Genomic DNA, 24,012 nt, shown 5'->3' with positions numbered 1-24,012 from the left:
GATGCTTTAGAGAGGGTGCAGAGGAGGTTCACCAGGATGTTGCCTAGTATGGAGGGTGCTAGCTATGAAAAAAGGTTGAGTAGATTAGGATTGTTTTCGTTGGAAAGAAGGAGGTTGAGGGGGGACCTGATTGAGGTCTACAGAATTATGAGAGGTATGGACAAGCTTTTTCCAAGACTGGGGGTGTCAATTACAAGGGGTCACGATTTCAAGGTGAGAGGGGGAAAGTTTAAGGGAGATGTGCGTGGAAAGTTTTTTACGCAGAGGGTGGTGGGTGCCTGGAACGCCTTGCCGGCGGAGGTGGTAGAGGCGGGCACGATAGCATAATTTAAGATGCATCTAGACAGATATATGAACGGGTGGGGAACAGAGGGAAGTAGATCCTTGGAAAATAGAAGTCAGGTTTAGATAAAGGATCTGGATCGGCGCAGGCTGGGAGGGCCGAAGGGCCTGTTCCTGTGCTGTAATTTTCTTTGTTCTTTGTTCTATCTGGGTTTCCTCCCACCCCATGAGTTCTTTATAGATTTCCGATACCTTCTCCTCCCCCACCCCCATTCTAGAAACAACCTTGTCCTGTATCACCTGTGGCGGTAGAAGCGGAAAGGTCGAAATCTGCCTTCGCACAAAATCCCTCACCTGCAGATAACAAAATCCATTCCCTCCTGGCAATACAAACTCCTCTTCCAGATCCCCATCGATAAACAGATCCCCAGCCTCTCAATCCCTGCTCTCTGCCACCTCCAAAACCCCCCACCCATCCTCCCCGGCACAAACCAGTGATTCCCACAGTTTGGAGCTCACACCGACGCTCCCTCCTCTCCCATGTGCTTCCTCCACTGCCCCAGATTCTCAGGGCCGCCAATATCACTGGGTTTGTGGAGTACCGGGCTGGCGACAACGGCAGAGGAGCCGTTGCCAATGCCCCCAAACTTGTGCCATTACACGATGCCACCTCCACCCGCTCCCACACCGACCCCTCCCCAACTACCCACTTCCTCATCATGGCTATATTTGCCGCCAGTAGTAGATCCTAAAATTCAACAGTGCCAGCCCACCCCCCCCCCCCCCCCCCCCCCCCCCCCAACGGCTCCGCTCCAGCAATACTTTCTTTACCTGCCCACACAAACCCAGAGATCACCCTATTCACCCGCTTTATAAAGGCCTTTGGCATCCCGGCCCTGGGTCACAGTCCACGTGGAGTTTGCACATTCTCCCCATGTCTGCCTGGGTTTCACCCCCACAACTCTGGTTTGGTTTTTTTTTGTTTGTTTTTTTTAAATATGTTTATTCAGATTTTCCAACAAAATTTTAACAAACCCCCCCCCCCCCGTAACAAAAAGAAAAAAGAACACAAACACAACAATCAAAAATAATACAAAACTTATACATTGGGTTTCCCCCGTATATAGCAACCCCCCCATATGACAATCAAAGGTCCCTTGGGGAAGCCCCCCCCCACCCACCCAAATACCCCCCGAGAAAGAGACACCCCCCCACCCTTGGGTTGCTGCTGCTGCTGACCTCCATGCTCCGCGAGATAGTCTAGGAACGGTTGCCACCGCCTGAGGAACCCCTGCACAGACCCTCGCAAGGCAAACTTTATCCTCTCCAACTTAATGAACCCTGCCATGTCATTTAGCCAGGCTTCCACACTGGGGGGCTTCGCGTCCTTCCATAATAGCAAGATCCTCCGCCGGGCCACCAGGGACACAAAGGCCAGGATACCGGTCTCTTTCGGCTCCTGCACTCCCGGCGCGTCCGTTACCCCAAATAATGCCAACCCCCAACTCGGCTTGACCTGGACTTTCACCACCTTGGACATAGTCCTCGCAACACACCTCCAGAACCCATCCAGTGCCGGGCACGACCAGAACATGTGGACGTGATTCGCCGGTCTCCCCGAGCACCTCCCACACCTGTCCTCCACCCCAAAGAACCTACTCAACCTCGCCGCTGTCAAATACGCTCTATGAGTAACCTTAAATTGTATTAGGCTGAGCCTGGCGTAAGAGGAAGAGGAGTTAACCCTACTCAGGGCATCAGCCCACAGACCCTCATCTATCTCCTCCCCAAACTCCTCCTCCCACTTGCCTTTAACTCCTCTACCGAGGCCTCCTCCTCTTCTTTCATCTCCTGATAGATCGCCGAAACCTTGCCCTCTCCGACCCATACACCCAAACTCACCCTGTCCTGAATCCCCTGTGCCGGGAGCCGTGGGAATTCCCTCACCTGCCGCCTCACAAACGCCCTCACTTGCATATACCTGAACGCATTTCCCGGGGGTAACCCAAACCTCTCCTCCAGCGCCCCTAGGCTCGCAAACGTCCCATCTATAAACAGGTCCCCCATTCTTCTAAACCCTGCCCGATGCCAGCTCCGAAACCCTTGTCCCGCTTCAGGATCAGAGAGATCAGCGCCCCGGACATTGTCGGGGGCAGGGTCCCCCCCTCCCTTGCCTCATTGAAAGTCCTCACTAGCAACGGGCCTAGCAGGTCCACATATTTCCCATATGGCCTCGGGGCCTTCCCCGCCTGCATGTTCCCCAATCCTTTAACCAGCTCCTCCAGCCCAATTGGCGCCCCTAAACCAGCCACCTGCTCCTCCAGCCTCGGGAACCTCAGTTGATCCAAAAATCGTTGCATCCCCTCTTCCCCCGCTGGGGGCTCCGATCTGTACAGCTCCTCATAGAAGCCCTTGAATACCTCATTTACTCTCACCGCACTCCGCACCGTATTCCCCACGCTATCCTTAACTCCACCTATCTCCCTCGCTGCCTCCCTCTTACGAAGCTGGTGTGCCAGCATCCGGCTCGCCTTCTCCCCATACTCGTACGTCGCCCCCTGTGCTTTCCTCCATTGTGCCTCTGCTTCCCCTGTGGTCAACAGGTCAAACTCCGTCTGGAGGCTTCGCCGCTCCCTAAGTAGCCCCTCCTCGGGGGCCTCTGCATATCTCCTGTCCACCCTTAAGATCTCCCCCATCAACCTCTCCCTCTCCCTGCCCTCTCTCTTCTCCCGGTGGGCCCTGATGGAGATTAACTCTCCCCTGACCACCGCCTTCAACGCCTCCCAGACTATCCCCACCTGCACCTCTCCGTTGTCATTGGCCTCCAAATATCTTTCAATGCACCCCCGCACCCTCCCGCACACCTCCTTATCCGCCAATAATCCCACATCAAGACGCCACAACGGGTGCTGATCCCTCTCCTCTCCCATCTCCAGCTCCACCCAGTGCGGGGCGTGGTCTGAGATGGCTATGGCCGAATACTCCGTTCCCTCCACTTTCGGGATTAGCGCCCTACTCAAAACAAAAAAATCTATCCGGGAGTAGGCTCTATGTACATGGGAAAAGAATGAGAATTCCCTGGCCAGGGGCCTAGCAAACCTCCATGGATCCACTCCCCCATCTGGTCCATAAACCCCCTAAGCACCTTGGCCGCAGCTGGCCTCTTCCCCGTCTTGGACCGAGAGCGATCCAATGCTGGATCCAATACCGTGTTGAAATCCCCACCCATTATCAAGCTTCCTACCTCCAGGTCCGGAATCCGACCCAGCATGCGCTTCATAAATCCGGCATCATCCCAGTTCGGGGCGTATACATTTACCAACACCACCCACAGGCCCTGCAACCTACCGCTCACCATCACATATCGACCCCCATTATCCACTACAATATTCTTTGCCTCAAACGACACCCGCTTCCCCACCAGTATTGCCACCCCTCTGTTCTTCGCATCCAGCCCCGAATGGAATACCTGTCCTACCCATCCCTTTCTCAACCTGACCTGATCTGACACCTTCAAACGTGTCTCCTGAAGCATGACCACGTCTGCCTTCAGTCCCTTTAGGTGCGCGAACACTCGGGCCCTCTTAACCGGCCCATTCAGGCCCCTCACTTTCCAAGTTATCAGCCGGATTGGGGGGGCTTCTCACCCCCCCCCCCTCCGACCCCCACCTCCGTCCTTCCCTCGCGCGGGAAAAAGCCCGCGCTTTCCTGAGCCGGCCCCGCCCCCTCTGGCACAGCTCCTTTGCGGCCTTATCTCAATTCCCCATCCCCAGTCCTCCCCTCCCTCCAACACCGACGCCCACACTCTCCCACAGTCTCCCCATCAAATCCCTTCAGCCATCCCCATCCAGCACCCAACCAAGGGAACATTCCCTACACGTGGTTAAAACCATATATACAGCAAACAAACATCCTCCCCACAACAACAAACCCTCAATTTGAGTCCAACTTTTCAGTCTGTATAAAGCTCCATGCCTCCTCAGGCGTTTCGAAATAGTGGTGCCGATCCTGGAATGTGGCCCACAATCGCGCTGGCTGCAGCATCCCGAACTTCACCCCCTTACGATGGAGCACCGCCTTGGCCGATTAAAGCCAGCTCTCTTCTTGGCCACCTCTGCACTCCAGTCCTGGTAGATTCGGATCTCCATGTTCTCCCACCTGCTGCTCCGCTCTTTCTTGCCCCATCTCAAGACACACCCTCTGTCCATAAAGCGGTGAAACCTCACCACTACAGCCCTTGGCGGCTCGTTGGCTCTGGGTCTCCTTGCCAGGACCCGGTTCGCCCCATCCAGCTCCAGGGGCCTCGGGAAGGCTCCCGCGCCCATCAGCGAATTGAGCATCGTGCTCACATATGCCCCGGTATCGGGCCCCTCCACTCCTTCAGGGAGACCCAGAAACCAAAGATTCTTCCTCCTCGACCTATTCTCCAGGTCCTCCAATCTTTCCGCCCACCTCTTGTGCAGCGCCTCGTGCGCCTCCACCTTCACCGCCAGGCCCAAGAACTCGTCCTCGTTCTCCGAGGCTTTTTGCCGCACCACCCGGATCGCCGCCCCTTGGGCCTTCTGGGTCTCCACAAGCTTCTCAATCGCCGCCTTCATTGGCGCCAGCATTTCGGTTTTCAGCTCCTCAAAGCAGCGTTTAAGAAACTCCTGCTGCTCCTGCGACCACTGCGCCCATGCTGCTTGGTCTCCACCCGCCGCCATCTTGCTTTTTCTCCCTCTCACTTTTCGCTGCTCCAAGATCCCTTTTTTCACCGCTCCACCCCTGGTCCAATCCATATACTGTAGGGGAGACCTTGCTGTCACCTGCCCACACTGGGAGCCGTTGAACAAGTGCCGTTGGGGCCCCTCTAGAGAGCCCAAAAGTCCGTTCCCGGCGGGAGCTGCCGAACGTGCGACCTATCCAGGCATGGCCGCAACTGGAAGTCACAACTCTGGTTGTTAGGTGGATTGGCCACGCTAAATTGCCCCTCAATTGGAAAAGAAAAATAATTGGCGACTCTAAATTTCAAAAAAAGGCCTTTGGTATAAAAATAGGGAGGCACTGGGAAACGAACAAAAATCTCGGGAGAACCGTCATCTTTACAGTCTGAACCCTCCCCGCCAGTGACAGCGGGTGATGTGTTAGGCAGGTTGGTTCGATGTGGACTGCACTCGAAGTTAGAAACAGACGTCTAACACAGGAGAAGATCCAACACTGTTTTATTCAACTAGATGAACTGCTGTACACTATACTGAACTGACTAGTGACCTTGTAGTAGCCTGACCAGACTTACTAGCTACCGCATGGTGTTGGTGCTTGCTAGCTCGTGGACTCTGACTGTCTCAGTAGCTGGGTCCCGAGAGAGTGGGAAACCTAGTGCCCTCTGGCTTTATAGTGGTAGTGTCCTGTCTGGTGATTGGCTGTGCTGTGTTGTATGCTTACTGGTCATCGTGTGTGTCAGTCACTGCCTGTCTGCATCTCATTATATACAGGAGTGGATATTATGACATCTCCCCCCCTTTTTTTTTTTGAGTTAAATAAATACTGAGGTGTATATATATATATATTTTTATATATGCCTGACTATATACAAACGGTGATTGAACAAACGTATATACATGGGAAGGTGTCGATAGTGCAGATACATGGCAAACTAAGCAATATTTACAAGAGTTAAGTCGATGGATTCAGTCACAAAAATTTACAAAAGTTAAGTCTACAGAGTCAGTCTTTGTGGTGGGCGACGAATTCTTGTCGATCGCCGCAGAGTTGGATCAGGAGCCGCCTGCACGTGGAGAGGCGGGATCGCTGCCATTGTGGTGGTCGCGTGGGCCGGCAGGATCGCTGGCAGATCGGTGGCCTCGTGGCAGGGTACGTCCGGAGGAAGCATGATAGTCGGCAGAGCACTGCGGTCAGGTGGTGGGCGTGGAACTCCTCGCAATGCCCGTCTGTTGCGCCGTAGCAGGGAGCCATCAGCCATGCGAACAATGAAAGACTTCGGGGCAACTTGTTTGACAACAACAGCTGTGGCTGACCAACCGCCCTCAGGCAACTGGACGCGAACATGATCGGCTGGAGCCAGCTCAGGTAAATCCGTGGCAGGAGCATCATATGTGGCCTTCTGTTGGGCCTGGGACGGCTGCACTTTTTGTAGAACCGTGAGGTGGTCCAGGTCTGGAACATGGATGGCTGAAACTGTGGTCCTCAGTGTGCGATTCATGAGCATCTGCGCTGGAGACAACCCAGTGGACAGTGGGGTTGCCCTGTATGCCAGCATGGCCAGGTTGAAGTCGGAGCCTGAGTCTGCAGCTTTGCACAGCAACCACTTTACAATATGGACCCCTTTCTCGGCCTTCCCGTTTGATTGCGGGTAGTGGGGACTGGAGGTAATGTGACGGAAGTTGTAGGACTGTGCAAAATCAGACCATTCTTGGCTGTAAAAGCCTGGACCGTTGTCGCTCATTACCGTGAGCGGTATCCCGTGCCTGGCGAAAGTTTCTTTGCAGGCTTTGATTACCGCCTTCGATGTGAGGTCAGACAGTTTCACCACTTCTGAGAAGTAGTCGACCAGGAGTACGTAGTCACGCCCCTTGGCGTGAAAAAGGTCTACACCTACTTTGGACCACGGAGGGGGTCACGATCTCGTGCTGTTGCAGTGTTTCCTTGGGTTGAAACTTCTGACAGGTAGGGCAGTTGAGGACCGTGTTGGCAATATCCCGGTTAATGCCCAGCCAGTAAACCGCCTCCCGAGCTCTGCCGCGGCATTTCTCGACCCCACGGTGACCCTCATGGAGTTGGCCCAGCACCATAGCCCGCAGGCTCTGAGGAATTACGATCCTGTCGAGTTTCAGGAGGATTCCCTCCACCACCGTCAGCTCGTCTTTAACATTAAAGAATTGGGGACATTGTCCCTTCTGCCAGCCATGGGGAAGGTGCTGCATCACTCGCTGCAGTAAAGGATCCTTGGCCGTTTCCTCATGGATTTGGACCCGTTCGTCAGAGGCCGGAAGGTGGGTGGCACAACTGCATTTGCGCTTCTATGTGGCAGATAAAGTCACTTTGTTCACACGGTGCGGTGATGGACCGGGATTGGGCATCTGCAACGATCAGCTCTTTGCCTGGCGTGTAGACAAGTTCGAAGTCATAGCGGCGGAGTCGAAGAAGAATTTGCTGTAACCGAGGTGTCATGTCATTTAAATCCTTCTGGATTATGTGGACTAGAGGCCTGTGGTCCGTTTCCACCGTGAATTTCGGCAGGCCGTAAACGTAGTCATGAAACTTGACTATTCCTGTCAGGAGACCCAGATGCTCTTTTTCAATCTGGGCGTACCGTTGCTCAGTGGGCATCATGGCCCTGGAGGCATATGCCACTGGAGCCCAGGACGAGGAGTCATCTCGCTGGAGGAGCACCGCCCCAATGCCGTTCTGGCTTGCATCAGTCGATATCTTGGTTTCCTGGGTTGGGTTGAAGAACGCTAGAACCGGGGCTGTGGTGAGCTTTGCCTTCAGCTCACGCCATTCCGCTTCATGTGTGGGCAGCCACTGGAATTCCGTTGACTTTTTGACGAGATGACGGAGGGCCGTGGTTTGAGATGCCATATTGGGAATTAATTTCCCGAGAAAGCTGACCATCCCGAGGAAGCGGAGGACCGCCTTCTTGTCCTCCAGGGTCTTCATGGCGTTGGTCGCCAAGACCTTGTCGGTGTCCGGCCGCACACCCTGCTGCGAAATGTGGTCGCCTAGAAACTTTATATCAGATTGACCAAATGAGCACTTGGCCCTGTTGAGTTGGAGACTATATTCATGAATTCGCTGGAAGACCTGCTTGAGGCGAGCGATGTGTTCCTGGGGCGTGTGGACCAGATGATCACGTCGTCCACGTATACTCGTACCCCCTCGATGCCCTCCATCATCTGCTCCATGATGCGATGAAACACTTCGGAGACAGATATGATACCGAAAGGCATGCAGTTGTAACAGTAGCGGCTGAACGGGGTGTTGAATGTGCACAGCTTGCGACTGGACGCGTCCAGCTGTATTTGCCAAAAACCCTTGGAGGCGTCCAGCTTAGTAAAGAATTTGGCATGAGCCATCTCACTGGTCAACTCCTCACGTTTTGGTATCGGGTAGTGCTCCCGCATGATGTTGCGGTTTAGATCCTTGAGATCAATGCAAATGTGGAGCTCCCCTGATGGCTTCTTTACGCAGACCATGGAGCTGACCCAGTCTGTTGGCTCTGTGACCTTCGAGATGATGCCCTGGTCTTGGAGGTCCTGTAGTTGCTTTTTCAGACGATCCTTGAGGGGCGCCGGCACCCGACGTGGTGCATGGATTACAGGGGTGGCGTCCGGCTTGAGCAGGATTTTATATCGGTATGGGAGCGTGCCCATTCCATCGAATACACTGTGGTACTGCGTGATAATGTTGTCTTGCAAATTTCTATCGGGCGAGGCTGTCGCCGGTGACGATGACATGGTGTGGACTCGCTGAACCAGGAGCTTGCAGGCTCGAGCACCGAGCAGGGACGCCCTGTCAGGCCTGACCATCTCAAATCGTAACGTTGCCTTGATCGCCTTGTTGGATACCCCTAGTTGACACGAGCCACTGGCAGCTATGGCATTGCCATTGTAGTCAAGGAGCTGGCAGGCCGGTGGAAGAATGCTTGGTCGGGCCCGGATGGTGTCGAGGTCGGATTGTGAGATGAGGTTCGCAGACGCGCCGGTGTCCAGTTTAAATCGGATGCGAGCCTTGTTGACTGTGAGGACAGCACCCCACTCGTCGTCGGGATCCACACTGAGGATCGAGAGGCGTTTCGCAGGTGTGGTGGAGGCCAGCTCATGTGTGGTTATGATGCCCACCCGATATGGAGACTTGAGGCAGTCAGCATCAGGGTCCGTTGGGCTGTCGGGATCAGAATCTGACATGCCTTGTTGTATTGAGCGGATACTTCTGCGCCGCAGCTGGGATCGCTGGCTGCTGAGCGGTGGAGCGGATCTGCAGAGGGCTGCGCAGTGGCCAAACTTGCCACACTGGAGACATCGGCGTCCTCCTGCCGGACATTGCCGCTTTAAGTGGGCGGAGCCACAATTCAGACATGTCATGACACTGACATCAGCGCGATCCGTGTGCCATCGCGCATGCGCAGTGCGGTCGGTCGACGTACGCACCTGCGCAGTCGGGTTTTCGGTCTCGTCGGCCACTCGGTCGTGCGCATGCGCAGGGATCCGAGAAAAGGGCGCGAAACGGCCACTCTCCTCGATGCTCAGGCCCTGCATCTGTGCGATGGCCTGCACCCTTTCTGCCTCGTGGGAGGCCAGCTTTGCAGTTTCTGCCGCCCTAATGTGGGAGTAACGATTCTTGGCATGCTCATGGACAACGCACGTCTCGATAGTGACAGAGAGGGACAACTGTTTGATGTTAAGGAGCTGCTGCCGCAGGGAGTCGGAGTGGACCCGAAAACGATCTGATCCCGGATCATGGAATCAGCCGTCGAGTCATGGTTACATGACTGCGCTAGGATGCGGAGATGGGTCAAGAAGGACTGAAAAGGTTCATCCTTACCCTGAAGCCTCTGCTGGAAAACATACCGTTCAAAGCTCTCATTCACCTCAATGCCGCAGTGGCTGTCGAACTTCAACAGGACCATTTTGAATTTTGTTTTGTCTTTGCCGTCGGTGAACATAAGCGAATTGTAGATATGGATGGTGTGGTCCCCCGCAGTGGAGAGAAATAGCGCGATCTTCCTGGCATCCGATGCTGCCTCGAGGTCGGAGGCCTCGATGTACAAGAGGAACTTTTGCTTGAAGATTTTCCAGTTGGCGCCGAGGTTGCCGGAGATGCGGAGCTGCGGAGGAGGCTGGATGTTTTCCATTTCGCTGGATGGCTGCTTGCTGGTCGATGCTGATTCACTCGAGGTAGGTCCGTCAAGATCAATATCACTCTGGTACCATGATGTGTTAGGCAGGTTGGTTTGATGTGGACTGCACTCGATGCAGGGAAGTTAGAAACAGACATCTAACGCAGGAGTAGAACCAACACTGTTTTATTCAACTCGATGAACTGCTGTACATATTCAGCTGTGGGTCGACACTATACTGATCTGACTAGTGACCTTGTAGTAGCCTGACCAGACTTACTAGCGACCGCATGGTGTTTGCACTTGCTAGCTCGTGGACTCTGACTGTCTCAGTCGCTGGGTCCTGAGAGAGCGGGAAACCTAGTGCCCTCTGGCTCTATAGTGGTAGTGTCCTGTCTGGTGATTGGCTGCACTGTGTTGTGTGCTTACTGGTCAGCCTGTGTGTCAATCACTGCCTGTCTGCATCTGATTATATACATGAGTGGATATTATGACAGTGGGAGCATGTCCCACCTCCGAAAGCCCTCCTTCATTTGTTCAACTAACTGGGCCAAATATAATTTATGTAAATGCTCCCATCCCTGTGCCACCTGAATTCCCAAATAATGGAAACTCCCTCCCACCACTGTAAACGGCAGCTCCCCAGTCTCCTCTCCTGCCCCCTCGCCTGGATCACAAAAGCCTCTCTTTTACCCATATTCAATTTGTACCCCGAAAACCAGCCAAATTCCCCTAAGATCCGCATAATCTCTCCCTTTTCCCCTAACGGGTCAGAAATATACAGGAGTAGGTCGTCTGCATATAACGAGACCCTGTGTTCGACCCACCTCACCCACTCCACCCTGGACTCGCCCCTTCCAGTTCTTTGACGCTCTCAGCGCCATCGCCAATGGCTCTATAGCCAAGGCAAACAACAGTGGGGAGAGGGGACATCCTTGCCTTGACCCCGGTGCAGTCTAAAGTAGTCCGAACACCCGGTTCGTCCGCACACTCGCCACCGGTGCCTGGTACAGCAACCGAACCCTGTCAATAAAGCCCTTCCCAAACCCAAACCGTCCCAGAACCTCCCACAAATAACTCCATTCGACCCGGTCAAAGGCCTTCTCTGCGTCCATAGCAACCACCACCTCCGCCTCCCCCCCCCCCCCCCGCCTCAGAGGGCATCATGATTACATTCAGGAGCCTTCTAACATTGGCCGTTAGCTGCCTGCCTTTGACAAACCCCGCCTGATCCTCCCCTATCACTCCTGGAACACAGTCCTCTATCCTCGAGGCCAGAAATTTGGCATCGACATTCAGTAGGGAGATTGGTCTGTATGACCCACATTGCTGTGGGTCCGTCTCCCACTTCAGGATCAATGAAATCGAGGCCTGTGACATGGTTGGGGGAAGAACTCCCCGCTCCCTTGCCTCATTAAATGCCCTCACCAGCAGCGGGACCACCATCCCACTTGTAAAATTCCACCGGGTAGCGTCCGGTCCAGGGGCCTTCCCCAACTGCATGGCCTCCAATCCCTCTACTACTTCACAATCCCGATTGGGGCTCCCAACCCTTCCTCCACCTTCGTAAACTCCAACCCTTCCAAACACTGCCTCAACCCCTCCACCCCAGCTGCGTGCTCCGACTCATACAGCCGACTCTAAAATTCCTTGAACACCCCATTCACCCCCGCTGGGCCCAAGACCGTGTTCCCCCCTCTGTCCTTCACTCTTCCTATCTCCCTGGCCGCCTCCCTTTTCCTGAGCTGATATGCCAGCATCCTACTGGCCTTCTTTTTAAAAAAAATATGTTTATTCAGAATTTTTCAACAAAACGTTTCAACCATTCAAACCCCCCCATAACAAAAAAGAAAAGGAAAGTCGCAGAGCAAGACATAAACATATCAATTCAACATAATACAGAACTTTGTACAAGGGATTTCTCCCGTGCATATCGACTTTCCCTTATGTTTATGTATTTCCTTACTCAAGTGCCCCTAGGAAAAACCCCTTTTCCCGCCCACCCTTCTACCATCCCCCCCCCCGAAAGAAACATCCCCCCACCCCCTCCCCCCCTGGGTTTCTGCTGCTGCTGACCGACCTCCACCTAACGCTCCGCGAGATAGTCTAGGAACGGTTGCCACTGCCTGAAGAACCCCTACGCAGACCCTCTCAAGGCAAACTTTATCCTCTCCAGCTTGATGAACTCTGTCATGTCATTTATCCAGGCTTCCACACTGGGGGGCTTTGCGTCTTTCCACAATAGCAAGATCCTCCGCCGGGCTACCAGGGACGCAAAGGCCAGGATACCGGCCACTTTCGCCTCCTGCACTCCCGGCTCGTCCGCCACCCCAAATAGTGCCAACCCCCAACTTGGCCTGACCTGGACTTTCACCATCTTAGACATAGTGCTCGCGACACACCTCCAGAACCCATCCAGTGCCGGGCACGACCAGAACATATGGGCGTGATTCGCCGGGCTTCCTGAGCACGTCCCACTTCTGTCCTCCACCCCAAAGAACCTACTCAGCCTCACCCCTGTCACATGCGCTCTGTGAATCACCTTAAACTGTATCAGGCTAAGCCTGGCACACGAGGAAGAGGAATTAACCCTACTCAGGGCATCAGCCCACAGACCCTCTTCAATCTCCTCCCCCAACTCCTCCTCCCATTTGCCCTTCAGCTCCTCTACCAAGGCCTCCTCCTCTTCTTTCATCTCCTGGTATATCGCCGACACCTTGCCCTCTCCGACCCATACACCCGAGATCACCCTGTCCTGAATCCCCTGTGCCGGGAGCAACGGGAACTCCCCCACCTGTCGCCTCACAAACGCCCTCACTTGCATGTACCTGAAAGCGTTTCCCGGGGGTAGCCCAAACTTCTCCTCCAGCGCCCCTAGGCTCGCAACCGTGGCATCGATGAACAGGTCCCCCATTCTTCTAATCCTACTGGCCTTCTAACCACACTCATACATTGCTCCTCTCGTCTTCCTCAACTGCCCCACTGCCTTCCCTGTGGATAACAGACCAAACGCTATCTGCAGCTTCTGACACTCCTTCTACGGCCCTGCCTCCAGGACCTCCGAATATCTCCGGTCCACCAGGAGAATCTCCCTAACCAGCCTAACCATCTCTACCCGCTCCACCTTCTCCCTATGAGCCCGTATCGCAATTAGCTCCCCCAAATCACTGCCTTCAGCGTCTCCCACACCGTTGCTGTCGAAACTTCCCTCGGGTAATTTATCTCCAAATAATTCTGGATGGCCTCCCTCACCCACCTGCACAACCCCTCATCCGCTAACAGTCCTACATCCAATCTCCATTGCGGGCGCTGGCCCCCCTCCTTGCTCACCCGTAAATCCACCCAGTGTGGGGCATGGTCCGACACAACAATCGCCGAATACTCAGCATCCACCACTCCCGCCAACAAAGCCCTGTTCAAAATGAAAAAAATCAATCCGGGAGTACACTTCGTGTATTTGGGAAAAAATGAAAAGTCCTTCGCTCTTGGCTGTCCGAACCTCCACGGGAATACCCCTCCCATCTGCTCCATAAATCCTTTTAGTTCCTTCGCCGCGGCTGGCATCCTCCCTGTCCTTGAACTCGACCGATCCAACCTCTGATCAATAACCGTATTAAAGTTGTACCCCCCCCCGACCCCCATGATCAACCTATGCTAGTCCAGGTCCGGAATCTTCCCCAACACCTGCCTCATAAACTCCGTGTCGTCCCAGTTCGGTGAGTAAATATTCACTAATACCACCGGCATCCCCTCCATCTTCCCGCTCACCATGATATACCTACCCCCCCCCCCCCGCCCCCGCCCCCAAGTCCGCCACTATATTCCCTACCTCAAATGACACCCACTTATTGATCAAGATCGCAAACCCCCCTAGTTTTAGAGTCTAGCCCCGAATGAAATACCTGCCCGACCCCGCGCTTCCTCAGCCTAATCTGATCCACTACCCTCAGGTAGCATTGCCACGTCTGCCTTCAAACTCTTCAAATGCGCAAACACGCGAGCCCTGTTGAACGGCCCATTCAGCCCTCTCACGTTCCATGTGATCAGCCTTGTCGGGGGGGCTCCCCCCCTCCTGCCGATCAACCATCACCCTTCTTAGGCCGGCCAGCCTCCAGCCCGCGGTCCCGCGCCTCCTCAGGCCCGCTCTCGAGTGTTCATCGTCATCGACCTCCAGTCTGTGTCCACGCCCCAGGCCTTCCCCTGTCAGCAGAACAATTCCCCCCCTCCCCCCATAACAAAATAACAATCCCAACCCCCCATAACAAACTGATCACCTGCTCACCCCCCCATTGCGCTTCGGTGAGCTAGTCCGCCCAGCTAGCCCATGGCGCCTAGCATCCTACTCTCCCACTGATCTCCCTCCCCCCGCTCGAACATACAAAACATAACAATCCCCAACAAACACAAAGAAGAAAATTCCACCCACTACCCCCCATTAAGATCAAAGTTCACCCGCACACAAAACTGAGCAACGGCCCAAGAATTGGTACAAAAACAATACACACAAAACCCAAAGAGAAAAGAAGCAGCAGAGGTACAGAGTTACTCGCCCCCAACTTCAACGTCCTCCATCACCTGCCAGTCCTCTGTCCTTAACAAAGTTCATCGCCTCATCCGGCAATCCGAAATACAGTTCTTGACCCTCGTAAGTGATCCACAAACAAGCTGGGTACAGCATGCCGAACTTCACCCCCTTCTTGAAGCGGGCCGATTTAACTTTGTTGAACCTCGCCCTTCTTTTGGCCAGTTCCGCACCCAAGTCCTGGTAAATGCGCAGCTCGTTATCTTCTCATTTGCAGCTCCTCGTCTGCCTGGCCCACCTCGAGATCTGTTCCTTGTCCAGGAACTAGTGCAATCGCACCACCATCGCTCTCGGTGGCTCATTCATCCGCGGCTTCCTTGCAAGCGCTCTGTGCGCCCTGTCCACCTCCAAGGGTCGAGCAAACGCACCTCCCCCAGCAGCTTCTCGAACATATGCCCCTGCGTCCGATCCCTCGCTGCCCTCCGGGAGGCCAACAATCCTCAGGTTCTGCCTGCGCGACCTGTTCTCCAGATCCTCCACTTTCTCTTGCAGCCTTTTCTGGTGGTCCCTCATCAGCCCCATCTCCGCCTCCATCGCGGTTAGCTGGTCCTCGTGCTCAGCCATCACCTCTTCCACCTTCTGGATCACCTGCCTCTGGTCTTCCAATCTTTGCTCAACCCGATCAATCCCTGTCTTAATCGAGTCCAGGTACTCTTGTCTTTGCTTAGCAAAGCTCCCCTGAAGGACCTCCACCAGCTGCTCTATTGACCACTGGGCCGACAATCCCAGTCCCTGAGCCTCCGCCATGTTTTTCTGTGCTGCAGACTCCACTCCCTTCTTTGCCCAACAATCTCTCCTTCGCAGGCCACTTCTGGTCCACGAATCCATAAACTAGTGGGGGATTCTCCTCCTCTACCACACCAGTCTCCTATTTTACCGATCAAATCCCCCATAAGTCAGGGAAAAAGGTCCCAAAAGTCCACCACAAGCGGGAGCGACCAAATAAGCGACGTCTCACTCCTCAGCCGCCACCGGATGTCATGAGATTGAGATTTTGATGTACAGAAATTAGTAACAGCTAGTGCACAGGTAGAACAAATATAACCAAACAGGTTTCTGGAATGTTAATCATTATCTCAAGGGATCTGGAATGTAATTAAAAAGTTTTATGCGGTTTCCTCTTGCCGGACAATCCGCAATAAAGAGGCCCAATCTTAAAATTACAGTTCAGACACTTAACAGTGAAATCAGGATCGTTCTTTCCTGATGCTGGTTCAAGTGAACTTTTCAATGCAGAGATTAATTAGATTCCTGTTGATGGTGAGGATATCCAGGGAAATGAATCAAACCCAGTTCCATGGAGTTGATGTTTAGATTAGCCAAAGTTTGATTGAATGCTGGGAATGGATTTAAGGAGTTAAATGGCCGACTCCCTTCCTGTGTTAAATTAATCTATTCGCCCCTTGACTATTGAGCTAATTGCAGCAGCAATCTGCGGCTGAATGTTACAACCCTCTGCAGCCAGGATGGTAGTTGGGGGAGGTGTAAAACTCAGCACCATTGTCCCTGTGGGTATTTCTGCCATGGCAGGAGAGGTGGTGGGTGTCCTGCTTGCTCAATGGGCCAATTGAAGCTCCTGGCTCCTCTTCAGGGGACTTCAGCAATGGCCACCACTGCTAGAAGCACTGTTGGGACAGAGAGCTGACAGACATTTGAGTGACTGGCAGCTCTCGGAGGCAGGGATCACTCTTGGATGGTGAAGATAATGAAAGGCTTAATGACCAGAAAATGGCTGTGGGATGAGCTGGCCAAGCATTGAAAGGTGACCCACCCTTCCATGAAATTCAGCCATTGATAGGTGATCGAGCTATCAAACTATTTGGAAGGACAGAGTGGATGGTAAGGGAGGTGGTGTAGCTCTGTCATTTAAGGATGACATCCGGGCAATAGTAAGGGATGACATCGGTGCTATGGAGGATAAGGTTGAATTGATTTGGGTGGGAATCAGCAATAGTAAGGCGAAAAAGTCACTGATAGGAGTAGTCTATAGGCCACCAAATAGTAACATTATGGTGGGGCAGGCAATAAACAAAGAAATAACAGATGTATGTAGAAAGGTAGAAATGGTACAGCAGTTATCATGGGGGATTTTAATTGACATGTCGATTGGTTTAACCAGGTCGGTCAAGGCAGCCTTGAGGAGGAGTTTATAGAATGTATCCGTGATAGTTTCCTGGAACAGTATGTAATGGAACCTACGAAGGAACACGAGGTCCTAGATCTGGTCCTGTGTAATGAGACAGGATTGATTAATGATCTCATAGTTAGGGATCCTCTCGGAAGGAGCGATCACAATATTGTGGAATATAAAATACAGATGGAGGGTGAGAAGGTAAAATCAAACACTAGTGTTTTGTGCTTAAACAAAGGAGATTACAATGGGATAAGAGAAGAGCTAGCTAAGGTAGACTGGGAGCATATACTTTATGGTGAAACAATTGAGGAACAGTGGAGGACCTTCCAAGCGATTTTTCACGGTGCTTTGCAAAGGTTTATACCAACAAAAAGGAAGGACGGCAGAAAGAGGGAAAATCGACCGTGGATATCTAAGGAAATAAGGGAGAGTATCAAATTGAAGGAAAAAACATACAAAGTGGCAAAGATTAGTCGGAGACTAGAGGACTGGGAAATCTTTAGGGGGGCAACAGAAAGCTATTAAAAAATCTATAAAGAATAGTAAGATAGATTATGAGAGTAAACTTGCTCAGAATATAAAAACAGATAGTAAAAGTTTCTACAAATATATAAAACAAAAAAGAGTGGCTAAGGTAAATATTGGTCCTTTAGAGGATGAGAAGGGAGATTTAATAATGGGAGATGAAGAAATGGCTGAGGAACTGAACAGGTTTCTTGGGTCGGTCTTCACGGAAGACACAAATAACATGCCAGTGACTGATGGAAATGAGGCTATGACAGGTGAGGACCTTGAGATGATTGTTATCATTAAGGAGGTAGTGATGGGCAAGCTAATGGGGCTAAAGATAGACAAGTCTCCTGGCCCTGATGGAATGCATCCCAGAGTACTAAAAGAGATGGCTAGGGAAATTGCAAATGCACAAGTGATAATTTACCAAAATTCACTAGACTCTGGGGTGATCCCGGCGGATTGGAAATTAGCAAACGTGACACCACTGTTTAAAAAAGGAGGTAGGCAGAAAGAGGGTAATTATAGGCCAGTTAGCTTAACTTTGGTGGTTGGGAAGATGCTGGAATCTATCATCAAGGAAGAAATAGCGAGGCATCTGGGTGGAAATTGTCACATTGGTCAGGCGCAGCATGGGTTCTTAAAGGGCAGGTCGTGCCTAACTAATTTAGTGGAATGTTTTGAGGACATTACCAGTGCGCTAGATAATGGAGAGCCAATGGATGTGGTATATCTGGATTTCCAGAAAACTTTTGACAAGGTGCCACACAAAAGGTTGCTGCATAAGATAAAGATGCATGGCATTAAGGGGAAAGTAGTAGCATGGATAGAGGATTGGTTACTTAATAGAAAGCAAAGAGTGGGGATTAATGGGTGTTTCTCTGGTTGGCAATCAGTAGCTAGTGGTGTCCCTCAGGGATCAGTGCTGGGCCCACAATTGTTCACAATTTACATAGATGATTTGGAGTTGGGGACTAAGTGAAATGTGTCCAAGTTTGCAGATGACACTAAGATGAGTGGTGAAGCAAAAAGTGCAGAGGATACTGGAAGTCTGCAGAGGGATTTGGATAGGCTAAGTGAATGGGCTAGGTGGCAGATGGAATACAATGTTGACAAATGTGAGGTTATCCATTTTGGTAGGAATAACAGCATAAGGGATTATTATTTAAATGATCAAATATTAAAACATGCTGCTGTGCAGAGAGACCTGGGTGTGCTAGTGCATGAGTCACAAGAAGTTGGTTTACAGGTACAACAGGTGATTAAGAAGGCAAATGGAGGACTTCCGGTTGCGGCGATGCACTGCTAAGCCGCATGTTTCGGCAGCTCCCGTTCAACGGACTTTTGGGCTCTTTTCGGGAGCCCCAACGGAAATTTTTTCAGACCAAACCCAGTGTGGGGTGACGAAGGAAGGTGTCCCCCCCGGTGTGTGTATGGAAAGGACCAGCGGCAGTGGCCAGATTGCGAAGGATCCTTTGGAGCAGCGGCAGCGAAGAGAAGGAAGAAGCAAGATGGCGACGGATGGAGCCCAGACGACATGGGGCCCGGACCAGCAGGAATTCCTCCGACGGTGTGTGGAGGAACTAAAGAAGGAGGTGCTGGCGCTGATGTTATTGGCAATCGATGGACTGAAGGAAACACAAAAGGCCCAGGCGATAGAGCTCCGTGGAGTGAAGGCAAAGGCAGCCGAAAACGAGGATGAGATACAAGGCCTGGTGGTAAAAACGGAGACGCATGAGGCGCTACATAAGAGATGTATCGAAAGGCTGGAAGCCCTGGAGAACAGCTCGAGGAGGAAGAACCTCCGGATTCTAGGTCTCCCCGAAGGAACAGAGGGAGCTGACGTTGGGGCTTATGTGAGCATGATGCTCCATACGCTAATGGGAGCTGAGGCCCCCTCGGGCCCTCTGGAGGTGGAAGGGGCTCACGGGGTCCTTGTGAGGAGGCCAAAGGCTGGAGAACCACCAAGGGCGATAGTGGTGAGATTTCACCGCTTCACGGACAGAGAGGCTGTTTTGAGCTGGGCCAAGAAGGTACGGAGTAGCAGGTGGGAGAATGCAGTGATACGAGTGTATCAGAACTGGAGCGCGGAGGTGGCGAAAAGGAGGGCGAGCTTCAACCGGGCCAAGGCGGTGCTTCACAGGAAGAAAATAAAATTTGGGATGCTGCAGCCGGCGCGATTGTGGGTCACGCATCAGGGCAACCTCTACTACTTCGAAACGGCGGATGAGGCATGGACCTTCATCCAATAAGAGAAACTGGACTAGAACTGAGAGACTGATGTTGGGGGGAAAACAACGAGGTTGTGGTACAGAAGTGTAAATTGGGGAATGGGAGGTTTATAGTATTGAAACGATAGATGGGGAATTTCTCTCCTCTAGATGGGGGGACACGGAGAAATGTGGGCGCCGGTGGAAAAAGGGACTGAGAAGGGGGATGGGGAATGAGGGAGCTGCGCCATAGGGGGCGGGGCCGATAGGAAAGCACAGGTTTTTTCCCGCGCTATGGAGATGATGGCGGGAAGATAGGCGCAGGAAGGAAGAGAGTTCCACACGCAGGGGGGTCAAAGAGAGAACGGGGGCAGCCGGGGTCAGTTAGAGTTAGCTGACTTTCGGAAGCATCATGGGGGAGTAACCATGCTAGATGGGGATCTAGCGGGGGGGGGACTAACTGGGTTGCTGCTGCTGAGAGCAAGGGGGGGGGGCAGGGGAGCCCAATCCGGCTGATCACGTGGAATGTGAGAGGCCTGGATGGGCCGATTAAGAGGGCCCGGGTGTTCACGCACTTAAAAAGACTGAAGGCGGACGTAATCATGCTTCAGGAGATGCATCTGAAGGTGGCGGATAAGGTTAGGTTAAGGAAAGGATGGGTGGGACAGGTGTTCCACTCAGGGTTGGACGCGAAAAATAGGGGGGGGGGGGGGGGGGGGGTGGCGATATTGGTGGGGAAACGGGTGTCACTCGAGGCTAGGAATATAGTGGTGGATAACGGGGGCAGATATGTGATGGTGAGTGGCAGACTGCAGGGAGAGGCGGTCGTGCTGGTGAATGTATATGCCCCGAACTGGGATGATGCGAGATTTATGAAGCGGATGCTGGGATGTATCCCGGACCTGGAGGTGGGAAGCCTGGTAATGGGGGGGGGGGCTTCAATACTGTGCTGGATCCAGGGCTAGACCGGTCTAGATACAGGACCGGAAGAAGGCTGGCAGCGGCCAAGGTGCTTCGGGGGTTCATGGAGCAAATGGGGGGAGTGGATCCGTGGAGGTTTGCTAGGCCGTTGGCCAAAGAGTTCTCCTTTTTCTCCCATGTCCACAAGGTATACTCCCAGATAGATTTCTTTGTTATGAGTAGGGCACTGATCTCGAAGGTGGCAGGAACGGAGTACTCGGCCATAGCCGTTTCAGACCACGCCCCGCACTGGGCGGATCTGGAATTAGGAGAGGAGAGGGAGCAGCGCCCACTCTGGCGACTGGATGTGGGACTATTGGCGGATGAGGGGGTCTGTGGAAGGGTGCGGGGATGTATTGAGAGATACCTGGAGGTCAATGATGATGGCGAGGTCCAGGTGGGGGTAGTATGGGAAGCGCTGAAGGCGGTGGTTAGGGGAGAGTTGATCTCCATTAGAGCTCACAAGGAGAAACAAGAGGGCAAAGAAAGGGAGAGATTAGTGCGGGAGATCTTGAGGGTGGATAAAAGATATGCGGAGGCCCCGGACGAAGGACTATATAGAGAGAGGCAAAGACTTCAGACGGAGTTTGACCTGCTGACCACAGGAAAGGCAGAGGCACAGTGGAGGAAGGCACAGGGGATGAGATACGAATATGGGAAAAAGGCGAGCCGGCTGCTGGCCCACCAACTTCATAAGAGGACAGCGGCGAGGGAGATTGGGGGAGTTAGGGATGAAACGGGAACTACTGAGCGGAGAGCAGGGAAGGTAAATTAGGTGTTTAAGACCTTTTATAAGAGGCTATATAAGTCCCAACCCCCGGAGGGAAAAGAAGGAATGCAACAGTTTCTGGACCAGCTAAGGTTCCCGAAGGTGAAGGGCAGGAGGCGGCAGGTCTGGGGGCACCAATTGAGATGAATGAGGTGACTAAAGGACTGGGGAACATGCAAGCAGGGAAGGCCCCGGGACCAGATGGGTTCCCGGTGGAATTCTACAGGAAATATGTGGACCTGTTGGCCCCGCTGCTGGCGAGAACCTTTAACGAGGCCAGGGAAGGGGGGATACTACCCCCGACAATGTCGGAGGTGACGATATCACTAATCCTGAAGCGGGATAAAGACCCACTGCAATGCGGGTCATATAGGCCTATCTCACTCCTAAATGTAGACGCCAAGATGCTGGCAAAAGTGCTGGCGACGAGGATAGAGGATTGTGTCCCGGGGGTGGTGCATGAAGACCAGACAGGGTTTGTAAAGGGGAGACAACTGAATGTCAACGTTCGACGGCTGCTGGGAGTGAGAATGATGCCCCCAGCGGAGGGGGAGGCAGAGATAGTGGTGGCGATGGATGCGGAAAAGGCATTCGATAGGGTACAGTGGGAGTATTTATGGGAGGTGTTGAGGAGGTTTGGGTTCGGGGAGGGGTTTGTCAGTTGGATCAGACTCTTATTTGGGGCCCCAGTGGCAAGTGTAGTCACAAACCGGCAAAGATCGGAGTATTTTCGGCTACACAGGGGAACAAGGCAGGGGTGTCCCCTGTCCCCATTACTGTTCGCGTTGGCAATTGAACCACTGGCCATAGCGTTGAGAGACTCTAAGAAATGGAGGGGGGTGGTTCGAGGGGGAGAGGAGCATCGAGTGTCACTCTACGCTGATGACTTACTGCTATATGTTGCGGACCCTGTAGAGGGGATGACAGAGGTAATGCAGATACTGAGAGAGTTTGGAGATTTTTTGGGATACAGGCTAAATATGGGGAAGAGTGAGCTTTTTGTAATACACCCCGGGGACCAGGGAAGAGGAATAGACGCCCTGCCGTTGAGGAGAGTGGAAAGGAGCTTCCGATATTTGGGGATCCAGGTAGCTAGGAGCTGGGGAACTCTACACAGACTTAATCTGACGCGGCTGGTGGAGCAGATGGAGGAGGATATGCTGCCGCTGTCGCTGGCGGGCAGAGTGCAGCCGGTAAAAATGATGGTTCTCCCGAGGTTTCTTTTCGTGTTTCAATGTCTCCCCATTCTGATCACGAAGGCCTTTTTCAAGAAAATAGACAGGAGCATTATGAGTTTTGTGTGGGCAGGGAAGACCCCGAGGGTAAGGAGGGGGTTCCTGCAGCGTAGCAGGGACAGAGGGGGACTGGCGTTGCCGAGCCTGGACGACTACTACTGGGCCGCCAATGTGGCGATGGTTTGTAAATGGATGAAGGAGGGAGAGGGGGCGGCGTTGAAGAGGCTGGAGATGGCGTCCTGTAAAGGAACGAGCCTAAAGGCGCTGGTGACGGCGCCACTGCCGCTCTCCCCGAAAAGGTACACCACAAACCCATTGGTGGTGGCAACCTTAAGGATCTGGGGGCAGTGGAGGCGACACAGGGGGGGGGGGGGGGGGGTGATGGGTGCCTCGGCGTGGTCCCCGATCAGGAACAACCATAGGTTTGTCCCAGGAAAGATGGACGGAGGGTTCCAGAGCTGGCAACCACAGGAATTAGGAAACTGAGAGATTTGTTTATAGACGGGACGTTTGCGAGCCTGGGAGCGCTGGAGGAAAAGTATGAGTTGCCCCCGGGGAACAATTTCAGATACATGCAAGTGAGGGCGTTTACGAGGCAACAGGTGAGAGAATTTCCACTGCTCCCGTCACAGGGGATCCAAGATAGAGTGATTTCCGGGGTATGGGTCGGGGAGGGCAAAGTGTCCGAAATATATCCGGAGATGGGAGACGAGGGGGAGGCAATGGTAGAGGAGCTAAAGGGAAAATGGGAAGAGCTGGGAGAGGAGATTGAGGAGGGTCTGTGGGCTGATGCCCTAAGTAGGGTAAATTCCTCGTCTTCGTGTGCCAGGCTTAGGCTGATTCAATTTAAGGTTCTACACAGAGCACATATGACGGGAGCAAGACTGAGCAGGCTCTTCGGAGTGGAGGACAGGTGCGGGAGGTGCTTGGGAAGCCCGGCGAACCACACACACATGTTCTGGTCGTGTCCGGCACTGGAGGGGAGTGGCAAAGGTGATCTCAAAGGTGGTGAAGGTCCGGGTCAAGCCAGGCTGGGGGTTAGCGATATTTGGGGTAGCGGAAGAGCCGGGAGTGCAGGAGGCGAAAGAGGCCGATATTTTGGCCTTTGCGTCCCTGATAGCCCGGCGAAGGATCTTACTCATTTGGAAAGAAGCGAAACCCCCCGGCGTGGAGGCCTGGATAAACGACATGGCAGGGTTCATAAAACTAGAACGAATGAAATTTGCGCTGAGAGGATCGGCTCAGGGGTTCTCCAGGCGGTGGCAACCGTTCCTTGACTATCTCGCGGAACGTTAAGGGAAAATAGATCGTCAGCAGCAGCAGCCCGGGGGGGGGGGGGGGGGAGCACTATTATTTGTTACTTTGTTAGTTCACTATATTATTTAAATAATGTTATTTATCAGTTACTGTACTATTTTTATGTTGATTTGTAAAATGGAAAAACTTTGTTTGAAAACTTTAATAAAATATTTTTTTTTTAAAAGAAGGCAAA

The 24,012-nt window shown here is 53.0% G+C and overlaps 1 protein-coding gene across 2 annotated transcripts in view; it reads left to right on the top strand.

Annotated features, from left to right (window-relative positions):
• The window catches only part of LOC140396596 (synapsin-3-like), a 749,989-nt gene that overhangs the window by 706,048 nt on the left and 19,929 nt on the right, over nucleotides 1–24,012 (top strand). The gene's annotated exons all lie outside the window — the stretch shown is intronic.

Source organism: Scyliorhinus torazame, chromosome 19, assembly GCF_047496885.1.
Source record: "Scyliorhinus torazame isolate Kashiwa2021f chromosome 19, sScyTor2.1, whole genome shotgun sequence".
NCBI classification, from domain to species: Eukaryota; Metazoa; Chordata; class Chondrichthyes; order Carcharhiniformes; family Scyliorhinidae; genus Scyliorhinus; species Scyliorhinus torazame.
This window is presented reverse-complemented; position numbering and strand designations above follow the sequence as displayed.